The sequence below is a fragment of the Mustela nivalis genome, assembly GCF_964662115.1.
Source record: "Mustela nivalis genome assembly, chromosome: 6".
Lineage (NCBI taxonomy): Eukaryota > Metazoa > Chordata > Mammalia > Carnivora > Mustelidae > Mustela > Mustela nivalis.
The window spans coordinates 21,754,679-21,769,359 of record NC_139025.1 but is presented as its reverse complement, the minus strand read 5'-3'; the positions used below and the strand labels follow the sequence as shown (position 1 = coordinate 21,769,359).

The following is a 14,681-nucleotide window of genomic DNA, read 5'->3' as shown; positions in this document are numbered from 1 at the left end:
TTTCTATAACTTCTTCCTGGCACCTTTCAAATTGTATCCATCTTACAGTTATTGATGAATATGCTTCTGTTCAAATACAATGTTGCTAAGTCCTTGAAAGCCATAACTCCACCTTATCCACCATATCACCAACAGCAGAGTCCAACACACTCCTTGCATATGGTAAGCTAGCAATAAAAAATTGCTTAATTATTCAATCATCCAGTCCACTAAGGGCAAGGGTCATTCCGGATAATACTATTTCTGATTCTCTATATGCGTGTATCAACCGGCCAAGTGTTTTCTCAGCTGTTCCCCTTCCCACTTCACTACAACCCTATCTGATCAATTAGATAAATTGTCTCTTTATTTCATAGATAAATCATAGTTCTTTTGCAGTAACTGAACTCTTCAGGGTTATTTAGTTAGCAAAGGGAGGAGCTAGAACTTGAATTCAAGGCCGTAGCTTTATATTCCATGACTTTTCCCCACTATTGGTACCCTGTGCCAAAGTTTGTTACTGCCTAAAAAGATGTTCCTCGTTCGGATGGATCCAATAAAAGCAACACTCCCTCACCCCAATCATGTTTCTTTCCTGGGCTTTCTCCAGGGCTTGATTTGCTTTGAAGCAGAAAACAATGTCAACCTCAGTGTTCCTGGCTTTTCCCCAGCCACCCTCTGCCTGGGTTCTGGCCTATTGCTCTGAGCTTATGCCTTACCTAATATTTAAATCATTCCTTTAGGGGAATTGGTCAGCTTGGTAGAATGATGCTATTTACTATACTAGGGGGACCCATTCAGAATCCCACAGTCGGTATGAAGATGATTGTAAGCTGCAAACTTTTGAGATACAACAGATGCAGAAAAAAGGCTTTCTCAGAGTTTCCCTTATCTGACCAAAAACATCAGATTCTGAGAAATGAGGCTGCCATACATTTCCTCTTAGTGGTGGGTGTACTTTCAGGAAGAAGACAGAGAATAAACCTGCCATAAATCCCCTTCCAGAGGAGTTCTGTGACCATGAAGAAGATGGAAAGACCACTCACACCTGCGTAAACAAACATCATCACAAACTTTCTTATCTTCTATTTGTCCTCCTAAAACCCCATCTGTCTTTCCTAAAGAAACCTATTTGTTTTTTTCCCATAAAAGCCTTGTTCATTTCCTCTTCACCCCTACTAAGTTAGTTATATAAGCTTCCAACTTTAATCATTTAGAAAGCTAGCTACTTTTTTTGTTAGTTCCCATATGTATAAATGTTTTTCCTGTTAATCTGTCTTTGTCCATTCTAATTCACAGGACCCTAGTCATTAAACCAAAAAGGATACAGGATAAGTTGTCCTCCCCAACAATATCACAATGAGGGGCATCTGGGTGGCTCAGTGGGTTAAAACCTCAGGTCATGATCTCAGGGTCCTGGGATCGAGCCCCGCATAGGGCTTTCTGCTCAGCAGGGAGCCTGCTTCCTCCTCTCTCTCTGCCTGCCTCTCTGCCTACTTGTGATCTCTGTCTGTCAAATAAATAAATAAAATCTTTAAAAAAAAAAAAAAACCCAATACCAAAATGAGGACCCAGGGGCCAAAAAGTAAGCAAGTATATATCCAAAGTTGCCAGGAGTCTGAAAGCAGGGTGAAATTTAAGCAAAATTCTCAAGCCAGAAAGAATATTAAGGTAATAGGTAAACTCAACAGGTTCTGGACTCAGACTGTCAGGTTCATTTCTTAGCTAGCCGCATAACCCTGAGCAGTTAACACAACTTCGGTGCGCCTCAGTTTCCTCATCTGTAAAAAATGGGTAATAATTTCTTTCTCAGGGGATCACTGTGAGCTTAAACAAACTCGGCAGTGCATGGTCCAGGACAGTGCCTAGCATATATGTAGCAAGAAGTTTAGCTAAAGTAATAGAACACTGAGTGGTAATTTTTCTGTGTTCCCCAAATCGGCAACAGAGGCCCAAAGCTATGGACAGAGAGGCTCCCCAAACCTCACATTCTAAACAAAACTGTCAACACCAAGGGCCAGATGCCTTCCTCGGGGTTTACTAAGCCTGAGCCTCTCTGCCATCTTCACCACCACTACCCGTACAAATCTCTGCCCCTTCCCAGTCCATAAAAGACAGCCCTGGAAGGGCCAGAGTGGGTGGAGGCGGAACCATCAAGGTCATGGGCCTTATCAAGACATGCAGGGTCTATAATGGGATGCCACTTCCCTATCTTCAAGAAAAGAAATGAAAAGCTTCAAGAGAATCCCTCTGAGAGATTGAGAATGCCTACCAAATAAGAACAAAGGCATCTGACACCCTGGACGGAGCTTGCAGAACTATACAACCCCTCTTCGGCAGCAGTCACAGAGAGCTATCAGGTGATAATGGTGATATTCCTGAACAAGGAGACTAGTGCCCATTTAAAGGTGCAAAGACTGCCAGAAGAGACTGTGTTAACAAGGGTCTATGGCAGACCCTTGAGCAGGGACTGTGGCACAGGGTACCTAAGGGGGTGAGCCCCACCCTCCTCTCCTGCAGCAAAGATCTCAGCGTCTCCTTTTGGAAGAGCATGGAGGCAAGGCAGAAGCCCTGGGGTCATTCTGGTAGCCACCGAGAGAGAGGAGCTGCCGCCCTAAAAGGTGATTAGGGCATGGACCAATTTCAGGCCCTGGGGAGACCTGGCTGCCCTCTCTGGGGAAAACCTCAGTAACAGAGAGGACTGGTAGAAACTTACCACTAAAGCATTGGTCATGAAGAGGTCACCAGGAGACACACACAGGTTCCCAGGAAAACCAGGGTCACCTCCCCAACGTGCCATGCAGTTGGTTTCTATGACATGCCCCCACTCTCTCCTCCGAAACTCCCAAATCCCACCAATGCAAGCAAAGTTAACCCCAAAAGAGAGGGAAGGAAGAGATGGCATCTTAAGGCTGTCCCCACTCACGCTGAGTCACATGGAAACGCTGGAGAGAAGTGGAAAAACAGATAGAAGAGCCTCGGACCTCAGGCAATGAGGCCAAACCTGTGCCAAGGCAGGGCAGGGAGGGGAGTTGGAGATAAGATTTAAGTCAAAATAAAGACAAAAATTTAAACTGATCTCAACTTTTAACATCTAAAACTGGCCAGGAAATGATAGAATCTGTCATCAAGATTTAAGAAAGAGAATTTTGTCACAGCATAGTTGAAGGTTTAATAAAAAAAAAAAATAAATAAAACTGTTTCATGCTGATGTCCCAATAGAGCAATTACATTATCAGCATCAGCATCCTAGAGAAGCCAAATCTGCCTGAGCTCAAGGCTACACAAGAGACCAGAGAAGAAAGATGGAGGCTTGAATGTCTGCATATGTGTAGAGCTGTTTGTGTGGCAATTTAGGGAAGATCAAAGGCAGGAACCAACACTGGAAATCCAAGGAAATTACCAAGAATGGAGTTTGGGGCTGATGGTTTTAATTCACCCACACCAGTGAGAGACATTATGGGTTGGCTGAGTTTAAAGGCACCGTGTCAACCCGGAGCCACTGGGGGTTCTGCTGGGTTTTATGTAAATGGGAATAATGGGACAAATGGTATTGCTTCCCAGCGGCTTTCTACTTGCCTGGTCACCCCTGTCTTTCAGAAGAAAAATGGTAAGCGGTACCTTTTTTCCTTTCCCTTTGATGGACTCTCATCCCTATGCTGACATTTATGTCGCAGCCAGATTGGCATTTATGAGAAGACTTCAATGCCCCGGAAGGTTGAGGCTGGTCAGACCCCCTGCCCAACACTGCACTGTCTATTCGAAGCGAAGCCAACTCTGTAATTGCCTCTAATCACTCCATAAGTGGTGAGGTTTCTAAAGGAAAAGAAATACAGTGTGCGGATTTTAAACAAACAAGTATGTTACTCTCATCCCTAAGGCAGCTTCTCTCCAGGATCTACCAAATGTGATCTGGGGGGGGGGCGTGTCTTCTGGGTGGTCCCACGCCCTAGCCCAAACTTCCCAGCAAGCTGTGCTGATGTGTGCGACAGTCCAGGCTCGTGGAGAAAGAAGGACAGGAGCTGGGGCAGCTGCAGCCCTGACCAGGCTGCTAGAAAAATCCTCACACATCCCTAAGGAGCCGCGCCGGAGGGCAGGTCTTCACTGACCTCCCGGGACGGAAGTCTGCAAAGCAACCATCAGTTCCACCTCCCCTGGGGAAGAGTGCCATGAGGAGGAGTGTATAGCTGAACACAGACTGCCCAAGGCTGCCCTCCGAAAAACATCCCTGCAATAGCAAGTGAGACCCAAAAAACAAAAGTTGATTCAGAGAGATTCTAGAATCCCACCAAAAAGTCGGGAACGCGCTGGGTAAGCTGTCATGTGATTCAATGTGCATTCAGCTAGAGAGCAGCAATTTAGCACATCCATGAAGACATCGGTGCCCAGGGTGCTCGACTTGCCACCTTGTCCCCTAGAATACACTCCTTCAGGGCGGATTCAGCTTCTAAAATATCCTCTTAGCTCACTCTTCCTCTTCCCATCACCTTTGCCATATACATATTTTAAGCACTTCTATATAACTTTCAATAAAAAATAATACTTCATATAGAAAAGTTGAAAAATATTAAAAAGTTTAAAGCAGACCCTCCCCCCACCCAAGAAAAAATCCACCCCTAAGGCAGCCACCCAGAGAGAGACTGTTAATATTTTGGTATGTCTGCTTCCAGACTTTTATGTTATGTTAGTTATGAACAATACGTGTGTATGCAATTTAATAGAGTTAAAATAGAATTTGGAAAATTGAGTCCACATTGCCTGGACACAGTGTAAACTCCGGAATCAATTGCTGGGGGGTGATCCTAATTCCACCCCTCCTCCTCTGCACCTCAGCCGCAACACGTCAATAATACAGTACCTGTGTCAGAACGGTGTTACAAAGAATAAAGAAAATGAGACAAGTAACGCTTTTAAAACAGGACATAGGGCATGTGGGATGAATATACGTGTTGTTATGAGCATTGGTTGTGATTTGCTTTTTTATACGACATAAATACTTGTTTTCTGTGTCTTAGAGGCAGCTTACAGGAACAAACATGGCTACATCCCCTCTTGGCAGTGTCACACCTCAGACACCGTCTGGATTGGTACCATTCTCAGCAAACCCCTTGACCTTGCCGGCATCTTCCTGTGAGAGGCTGATGTGACAAGATAGTTGGGACCAGCTGAAATGCCTGGAGGGGCAGGGAAAGGTTGCAGAGGCTTCAGCCAAGCCAGCATCACAGCTGTCCTCAATTACCACAAACAGATGTTGGCAGCTCGACTCATTAGAAATGCAATCTGATCACCTTGGCAGTCTAATCCTCTTACTGGAAACTCCAGAGATGAAAAGACTCTGCACTCCTGATTCCTGTGGCCAGGTCAATGAAGGGTACTCTTCCCATCCTTGGGGAAAGCGTCCCCAAGCACAGGCTCCATATGGCAAATCTCCATGAAGATTAGAGCAGTGGTTTCCACCTGGGAGATCTTACTCCCCACCAGATAGATGGTAATGACTGGGATTTTTTGGCTGTCACAGCTCGGAGGAGAGGGCTGCTACAGGCATGCAGTGGTTTGAGTCCAGAGGTGCTACTAAACTTCTATAAGGCACAAGACAGCCCCCCAAAACAGAAGATTCTCAAATCAAGCCCTCCAAAATTTCTATAGTGCCAAGGCTGAGAACCCCTGATGAAAGACCTTGAATACATGAATTAAACAAAGATCTTTAAGTTAAAAGTGGGAAAAGGCTGGCCATAGTGAAATAGGCAGTCTTGAGTATCTCTAACATAGATCACAGAGGCCAGCAGATGGGATGTATTTATGACATAAGGTAACTACATTTTCTGTACCTTTTCTCTAGGATGGGTGGAATGCAATAGGGAGTCAGAGCATATATTCTTTCCTAAACAAGGGATGCCATCCATAAAGCAAACAGCTAACAGTGAGACTCCTGGGAACGTTCGTGTTAGAAAATCTAAGGTCCAATCTCAGGGGGAAAAAAACCACTTCCTTCATGATGGTTAATTTTATGTGTCATCTTGGCTGGGCCATGGGGTGTTACACATTATTTGTTGGTGTGGTTGTGAGGGCCTTTCTGAATGAGACGAACATTTGAATCAGCAGCCTGAGAAAAGCAGATTGTTCTCCCACTGTGGATAGTCTCCTCCAACCTACTGAGGGCCTGACTAGACTACAAAGGTGGAATAAGAGAATTCTCTTTCTCTACCTGCGGTGGCTGCGCCATTGGTGTTCCATTATCTTCAGACTTGGGTTCCAACGGGAACTTACACCACTGGCTCTCCTGAGACTTGCCAAAGGCAAATCTTGGGATCTCTCAGCCTCTGTATTCATACAAGCCAGTTCCTCTTGACAACTCTCCTGGTATATGTATGCGTGCATGTACAGATGCACCTAGCCCGTTTCTCTGGACAACCAAGACTAATACACTCCTCTTGCTACATGGATGCTTTGTTCTCATTCTTCACAACTCAATTCAAACACAGCTTCCTCAGCCAGACTTTTCCCGAGTCCTGACCTCACCTCTGTGTTCTCCTCTGTCTCAGCTCCCCTTTTGTTCCCTCTCCAGCCACTGTGTCAACTTGTAATGAGGGCAGGGATCTTGACTCTCTTATTCACTCTTCTATCCCCAAAGCCTAGCACAATGCCTCATACGTAGCAGATGGCTGATAAAAATTTGTTTAATGCATGGCTGAATGCCTGAACAGAGTATGCGTTCAGTTCAGGGTTCAGAGACTCTATCAATTTCAGTAGATAAGCTCATGAGGAGCTTGAGATATTAATTTATTTTGATTTATTTAGCTTTCACTATGCTAACGGCAGTCAGCTGAAGGTCTCTAACGTGTAATGAGATTCAACCACTTGCCAAGTACTTTTATATCTCACCATATAGCTCTGAGTTAGGTACCACTAGACCCATTTCATAGATAAGCAAACTAAGTTTCAAGGAAGCTAAAGCAACTCCTGCATCACCATGCCGGTCAGAAACAGAGAGGAAATTCAACTTCAGTCTTGACCATTCTCTGCTTTTATCGTGACACATAGTAGATAAACATTTAGAAAACACACGAAACCCTGTTCCCTGGGAGCTCACCATGAAGAATCGGAAAATACATCATTTAAACCAACAAGACATATTTCCGATCCAACTTGTAAGCAAGTGCTCTGCAGAGTCTCTCAAATACAGCTGACCCTTGAACAGTACAGGGGTTGGGGCGCCAACCCTCTACGTGGTGGAAAATCCATGTATAACTTTGACTCCTCCAAAAGTTAACTGCTAACAACTTACTGTTGACTGAAAGCCTTACCAATAACATAAACCACTGATTAACACATATTTTATACATTATATGTATTAATACTGTACTCTTAACAATAAAGGAAGCTAGAGGAATGAAAATATCACTAAGAAAATTTAAGAAAGAGAAAATACATTTACAGTACTATATTTATTTTAAAAAATCCATGAATTAAGGGACTTGCACGGTTCAAACCTATATTGCTCAAAGTTGACTATGTATCAAAATGCTGAGGGAACATAGACAGGACAGTGGAAAGAGAAGTGAGGCTCCTTGGGAAGATGTGCTTAGGCAGCTGGGTGAGGTCATGGGCACTGGCATCAGATGGACAGGAGTTTGAATCCCAGCTGCACCACTGAGCTGTGTGAACCAGTCAAGTCTAGGATGTCATCAATTTAAGACATGTTCCTGTTTACTATAGAACTCACAAAGAAACAACAATGTGGAGTAAACACCGTGCAGAGGTCATGGCTTATAAGACACATCCGGATTTCAGAAACATTAAAATGTAGGGAATATGGGCATATTCAAATCATGAAACATGCTTAATCTCTAACCTCAGTTTCCCCTATAGAGTAGGGAGAGTAACCTTCAAGCCGCAGGATTCTTACAGGTAAGCCCACCATGCAGGAGAGGGAGAGCAGGCCCTGCTTCTCATAGGACCCCAGTTTCGTCTTTCACTGACCAGGGCCACACACACCTGCTAAGGGCGCTCCTCCAGGCCAAGCCCAGTCCGCTTATGTCTCCCAGCTACAAAAAACTGCCCCTCGGGCTCCCTTGGGCCAGCAGGCAGCACAGTCTCACCTCAACAGGAAAGACCTCGAGAAGATGCCCATACAGGATCTGAGAGCAGACTCAGGAAGGATTGAGCAAGGAATTCTAGAGTCCCGATGACAGGGGGTGGAAACAGACTCAGGATGGGGAGGAACACTTAGCCCAAGGACTCTTCAACCTACGGGGAGGGGTGTAGTCAAGAGGAAGCAAGACCCGGACCCCTTCACTAGGTTACAAGGGTAGACAATGATCAGAGACCATAGTTGATGCAACATCCCTTGTTCCTCAACTGGTATCTAGGGGAGGCTCTACAAATGAGTGTTTGGCCACCCTAGCAGAGAGAGTCCTAGACAGTGTCCATGATGGTGCCACAGGTAGCTCTTACTTGGTACCTACTACGTGCAATATTGTGGGTTATGTGTTTTTTATTCTTTTTTTTTTGAAATTTAATTAGGAGAACTGAAGATGAACCTGAAAAGCAAATTGTGATCAGATTGGGGAAGGCCCTAGATGCCAGGCCAAGCCATCGTGTTCACATGAGCACCAGAGTCACGTTCTGAAGCGTGTTCCCATCCCAGACTACAGGGAACTCAGGGGACAGATGATTATGAAATGGAGGTCAATGAGAAGGACCCCCAACTATCATTCTCATGGTGGGAACAGAAAGCAAGCAATGGCAGGGAGGGAGACTAGAGAATAAACAATTTGGGAAACTAATAAAGGACAGAGGCAAAGAATCTCGTAGGAACGATGTTTTCCAGAGGATTGGGGGCAGAATAGCATCACTGGCAGGAATGGAGAAGTTTCAAGGGAATCTAGCTTCCAAGGGAGGAGAGAGATTCAGCTAACTTAAAATGACAATTCACCCTCCAGGTTGTTTGGAGAATCTACTGTGTCCTTGGGCTTGTTTATTCTGCCTCTGTCTCTAGCGTATGTCAGAAATTGTCGCCATTGGTGCTGCTACCGAGTTCTCATAACCTGGTGAGGCCATTATTTTGGTCTCATAATACCCATCGAGAGACATTGTTTTTCAGTATGTCCATGGACCCAGCTGTTGCTGTGTTGCGACAAAAAAACTACAATTTTGCTACAGCCCTAAAGTCTAAATAGGGATTTAGGATCCATACTAATGAAACATATACGAACTATTTGCTTGTCTACCCTGACCTTCTACCCATATCTAAAAACTCTGGAGAGCCCAGCAGCTCTGGTATCACAGTAAATACACTTCTTAAAGTTGTTAACGCAGGACAAGAAAATAGATAAAGTTAATACAACAGTGCCATCTAGTGAGTGACAAGTATTTCAAAAGGGTACGGATCCGTCTTAAATTTAGGATTCATATATTTTACCCAAACAGATCTAACGCAGAAGAGGAAAAGCATGAAATGAAGGTGCTTTGTGTCGGAAAAATCCCTCCATGTGACCTGATATTGCCAAATTTACAGGGAATCTTCCTGGAGGCCATATAAATAGAATGAAGAAATCAGTAGAAATCCATGGTTTCCTCTGGAATCCAATGTTAAATAACAAGAATCTAACACTAATCGGTGACAAGAGCTTCAGTAGATTCCCATCCCCGGACACTGAGCTCAGCACCCTCTCAGTGACCCCAAGCTAATAGAAACCATGCAGCCTCAGAACCACCAGGAGCCCCTCCTGCTCTGTGTGCTTCATACCCAGGGGACCTAGGGCAAGTGAAACCTCCCTGGGCTCTGGTTTCTTCATCCACAAATGGCAGTGATGATATAGTAATGGCCATTCATGGAGAGTACTAGGAGTCTGAAACGAGGTATTTTAGGAAAAGCCTACAACACAATGGTTTAGCCTTGAAATTCAAAGTGAATTGTTGTCCAGTGTGCCCTTTCTCCTGTATCTGCTCATTTACCAAATGAAAATCAGATATCTATGTGTCTGCTTTTAAAAAAAAAAAAAAAGATGGCATTCACATTTTTACTCAATAAATACTGAGGCCCTACTATGTGCCGTTCTAGGCTCCTAGGACAGACAATTTTCCTCCCTGGTGGAACTAGTCTATAACATGAGAGGATCTTAGAAGAAAATACAGAATCACAGCATAATGAGAGATGTAGTCTGTTTTAAGGAAGGTGGGGAAGGAGAAAGCCTCTCGGAACAGATTGTGAATGAGTTGACAAGGGGAAGGAGAGGAGACAAACAAAGCTGAAATGAAGTGAACATACCCTATGGTCTCCTAGAACACAGTGGGGGAGCAACAAAGGTTATCCAACCAAGTCTCCCCTAAAAGGAGAGGGTCTGAGAGCATTACCTGAAAGGAAGAGGAGATGTTCATCCCCTAAGATGAGTAGCCTCTGCCCTTGATCAAGCCCTCCATTGTATTTTCTCCCAGCAACTTCTCCGTCACCATTCTAGGGACATGATTCCATCTGAAGGCTGGCCCTGAGTTAACCTTGCTGCCAGGTGGAAGAAATAAAAATCAGGACACCCCTCTGGTTTTCTTCCTCCTCTCCCTTTTCCTTCTGGGACAGCTCACCATTTTAGATAAGACAGCAACCAGCAACATATTTGGTGTTCCACTTTATCATCTGGTTAGGGCATTTTGCCATTCAGGAGGGCCAGTCTCCACTGATCTTCAGCTTTGCACACAGCATGGCCAGATCTGCAAGCCAGTAAATCAAAGTTAGCACTTTCCAAGTTATACATTACACTACCAAACATTTTAATTTTTCTCAGAAAACATTCTTTAGAGCTCTAGAATCCCACACGTTGGCTGGAAGATACAAAGTTAAACAGGTTTCTTTTGGAAGGGCTTCTTAGTCCTCAATATCCTAATAAGAATTGTGAATTTCCGATAGAGTGCGTGCTATAGTTCACAAAATTACTTGGCAGTAGAACCCTTTCTGCAGAGTCTCTCTTGGAAATACACTCTGCAAAAGACTAATTTCAGGTCTGTCTGGTTCCCGCTCATACTGCAGACTTTGCTAGAACCTTGCTGTCTCATGAAGCGTTGTCCCAAGTGCATCACAGTCCCAAATCCAAATGACAAATGACACTACTCCTCTTCCCCCATGACTCTCCGTAAATATTAATACCACAGCCTCTCTAACCCTTGAGTGTCCTTAATGTATTTTCCATGTGTCTCTTTTTACTTTATTGTAGGTCTCTTTGGGTCAGGAGCTTGTTTTATGTGCAAGGTTCCAAGGAAGCTCATGAAAATCCCTGCTTCCTGCACAATGTATGGCACAAAGAAGTTTCACACAAGCACGGAGGGAAAGAGGAAGGGAGAAGAAGGCAGACCTGACTCTGATTAAAAAGAGAGTAGACCCAGGACCACAATTTGACTCCTGATCAATCACAACTTTTCTCCGTCTCATTTCCTCCTCAGCCAAACAAGTCTGAAAGCATGTGCCCTCACTTCCTCCTAGGACTGATGGAGAGCTCTCATGAGATCATCAATGCAAACTCAGCTTGGAACTGGAAAGTACTAGGCTGGTGTAAAATAGCAACATAATTAGCACACGACCAAAGCATTCCTTCCGTGTCTTCCCCCAAAGAAGAAAGGGTGTTGTGGCCGCAGTGCAATGGGCTACTTCAGCCTGCACACACGTGTACCTAGAAAGTACCTCCCAGTTCCCAAAATAATGCCTCTTTCTAAGTCCTAATCTTAGAATTTCTATGACACAAGGTATATGTTCCCATTTGCATTAAATACAATTTTAAATATTTAAAATGTGCAGATTATGGAAATCAGTTCCCTTCCTGGAAAAAATTTCAAAAGGGGAGAATTCTGCGCCTTGAAAATGAGGCTCAAAGAACTATAGGCACAGTTGTTTTGTCTTTTTTTTTTTTTTTTTTAAACAACTAAGTTGGGAGCCACAATGGGGAATGATACTGTCTTCAGAATTTTATTTCGGGTAATAGTCAGATTAACTTTTGCCAAATACCTACTCAATAGAAAGTATGCCAAACATTTTCAAACAAACGACTAGCATACTTGTTCCTCCCCAGTAACTGAAGGAATCCACGCTATCGCATTAGAAAACCAGATACTGGGTCTAAGCCTGAATTCAACTAAAAAAACTAAATGAAATCCCTAATAAGTGAGGAAATTTTTATGGGAACAGGACTAGGGTCTCCACTTTGTAAAGCCTCTCCAGAAACACGACGGTGGCTTGTTACCTGATTATCTAAACGCAAGCCATTTTTGTAGTTATCTTTATTGTTTATAAATTCTACCCAGTTTGGATGAGGCCATCAACATGTTAATGTGAATTTCGATTTTGAAAGAGAAAACCAGACAGCAGTCACAATCAAGGTGCCCGGATTTCTCCCAATTACTGCCCCCAATTATTTCCACACCTATCGCTGACATGTTTAATCTCCTTCTTGTGGCCTAACGGACAGTTTGTGCGGAAGAAGAATGCTAGCTAAGGCATTGCTCAGCGGAGAGTGTAGGTCCAATTTAAATAATTAAAAGCCTATTTCATTTCTTCTCTCCTTCTTGTAAGTGCACTTGAAAGGAATGTTCATGCCAAGCTTCATGCCTTCAACTTGTCCGGGGATGACTTATTGACTTTTCCTTAAGCTCCTTTCTTTACCAGTCCTTCCCTGTGTGTCTCCTAGGACACTGAGGATAATTTAAAGCTATTGGATGATAATCAATAAGAGAGGGTCATCTCTATTGCCTGGCTTAAAGATCTTTGATCTAGTAAATCATCAATTATGGCCGCCTGTGTTACCCTTCCCGTTAACCGCGTGACCTGGACTGGTCCACTTATTCCTCAAGTAAGATGAGCACAGAGTTTTCTGCTGATGAAGTAGGTCTGCAGTTCACTTGGGCAGGGGGCCTGTCTCCACTTTCTGCAAAGTGCCTGCCCGCCTCTCCGCAAGTGGTTAGAAATCTCTTTTCCCATGGCAAAGGCCATCATTTTGTTGCTTGACTTAGAGACATAATTTTGTTGCTTGACTCAGAGACATTCGTATTTGTCCCCTTCATTGATTACAGGGCCTCTGAGTGCCAGACTTTATGAGGTTATGGAGACTCAACGTGCTTATCACTGTCCCTGTATCGCTCCAAGTGCGATTCAAAGATCCTCACTGCAGATGAAGATCCTCCGGTCAGAAGTCCTCGTTCCATATGCTTGAAATGGGTCCTGGACATTCTCCTTGTTAACCCCTGAATTCCATTTGGAGCAACACTGTTAGGGTGACAAGCACGGGGGACTGTGTTCCAGGAATCTGCATTGTTAACCAATTGAGTAATTCTTTCGCACAGTGGAGTCTGAGTACCTGAGTCTAGAAGGGATATAAACAAATAAACAGTGTAATTGTTATTAAGTAAAAATGAAACAGAGGCTGGATAAAGCTACTCGCAGTTTCCTGCAGGAAAACAGGAGAGGGTAAGAAGGGATAGAGATTTGCTGAGACGTCTTGCCTATAAAGGTAACTAGAAAATAATGGTTGAGAATGGGAAGGCTGATGTTCCAGACAGAAAGAACAGCAGGCCTGAAAAGCTCATGGTAAGAAGACTGTAGAGTTTATTTGGGTATTTGGAAATAGTCTAATAAATAAGAACCTGAGGGGGCGCCTGGGTGGCTCAGTCATTAAGTATCCGCCTTTGGCTCAGGTCATGATCCCAGGGTCCTGGGATCGAGCCCCGCATTGGGCTCTCTGCTCATCTGGAAGCCTGCTTCCCTCTCTCCCACTACCCCCTGCTTGTGTTCCCTCTCTTGTTCTCTCTCTCTTTTAAAATCTAATCTTTAAAAAAAAATACAAAAATTAAAAAATAAATAAGAACCGGAAATGCACACTAAGATTGGAAGTATGATAGGAATTTAAATAGACAAGGAAGTAGAAGTCAACCATAAAACTACTTTAATGTAGCTCTTCAGATAGTAAGAGCAGAGAGCTGGTACAATATTTAAAAACGGACTTAAATAATCAGAAATTACAGAAGGATGGAAAGGTAGCCAAAATTATTCAACATTAAAATACCTTTGCCTGCCTACTTCGTATTTATCCAATCTTATAGTTACTGACTACCCACCATCTGCTGGACACAAGAGTAAGCTCAGGAGAAACAATGCTAAACAACATAAACATGGTCTCCTTTCCATCACAGGGTTTACAGTTTAGCATTTCCTGTGTGGCAGCCACTGGACTAGCAGGTAAGAAACCAAAATGGCACATCAAGAAATTTATAGTATAAAAGAGGATTGAGTCTAACACACACACACAAATACACACATATACACAAATTTACACATCATAATAAACCACAAGAAAGACAGGAATAAAATATTAGAGGACTAAGTGAAGAAAGACTACTTGAGAGGAACCAAAAAGCATAGACAACATTTTTGACCAAGGGAAGATGGGAAAATAATGCATTTTAATTAGAAGTAAAGAAAACAATAGAAGAGAAATAGAGTGAAGACAATGAGAGTGTAAGAACTACGGTCATGGCATGGCACCAGACCCTGCACACACCTCTTATCCGTCAAACTCAGAATAACCCCTCAAAGCAGGAGTATCGCCCCCATTTTATATGTATGAAGACAATTCTTCAAGAAGTTGAATAACTTCCGAAGATAACAAAGTGAGTAAGTCAAAGAGTCAAGACTCATTCATATTCATTCATTCAATTTACTCAAC

General features: G+C 43.5%; 1 long non-coding RNA gene across 1 annotated transcript in view; it reads right to left on the bottom strand.

Moving 5' to 3' along the window:
• Positions 1–14,681, bottom strand: part of LOC309867489 — a 134,053-nt gene that overhangs the window by 57,064 nt on the left and 62,308 nt on the right. Inside the window, exons 6-8 of the long non-coding RNA XR_014313196.1 lie at positions 12,022–13,322; positions 10,561–10,686; positions 10,336–10,480 (exon numbers count right to left, since the gene is read on the bottom strand). This is a non-coding gene — a long non-coding RNA (uncharacterized lncRNA). The remainder of the gene's footprint in view (positions 1–10,335; positions 10,481–10,560; positions 10,687–12,021; positions 13,323–14,681) is intronic.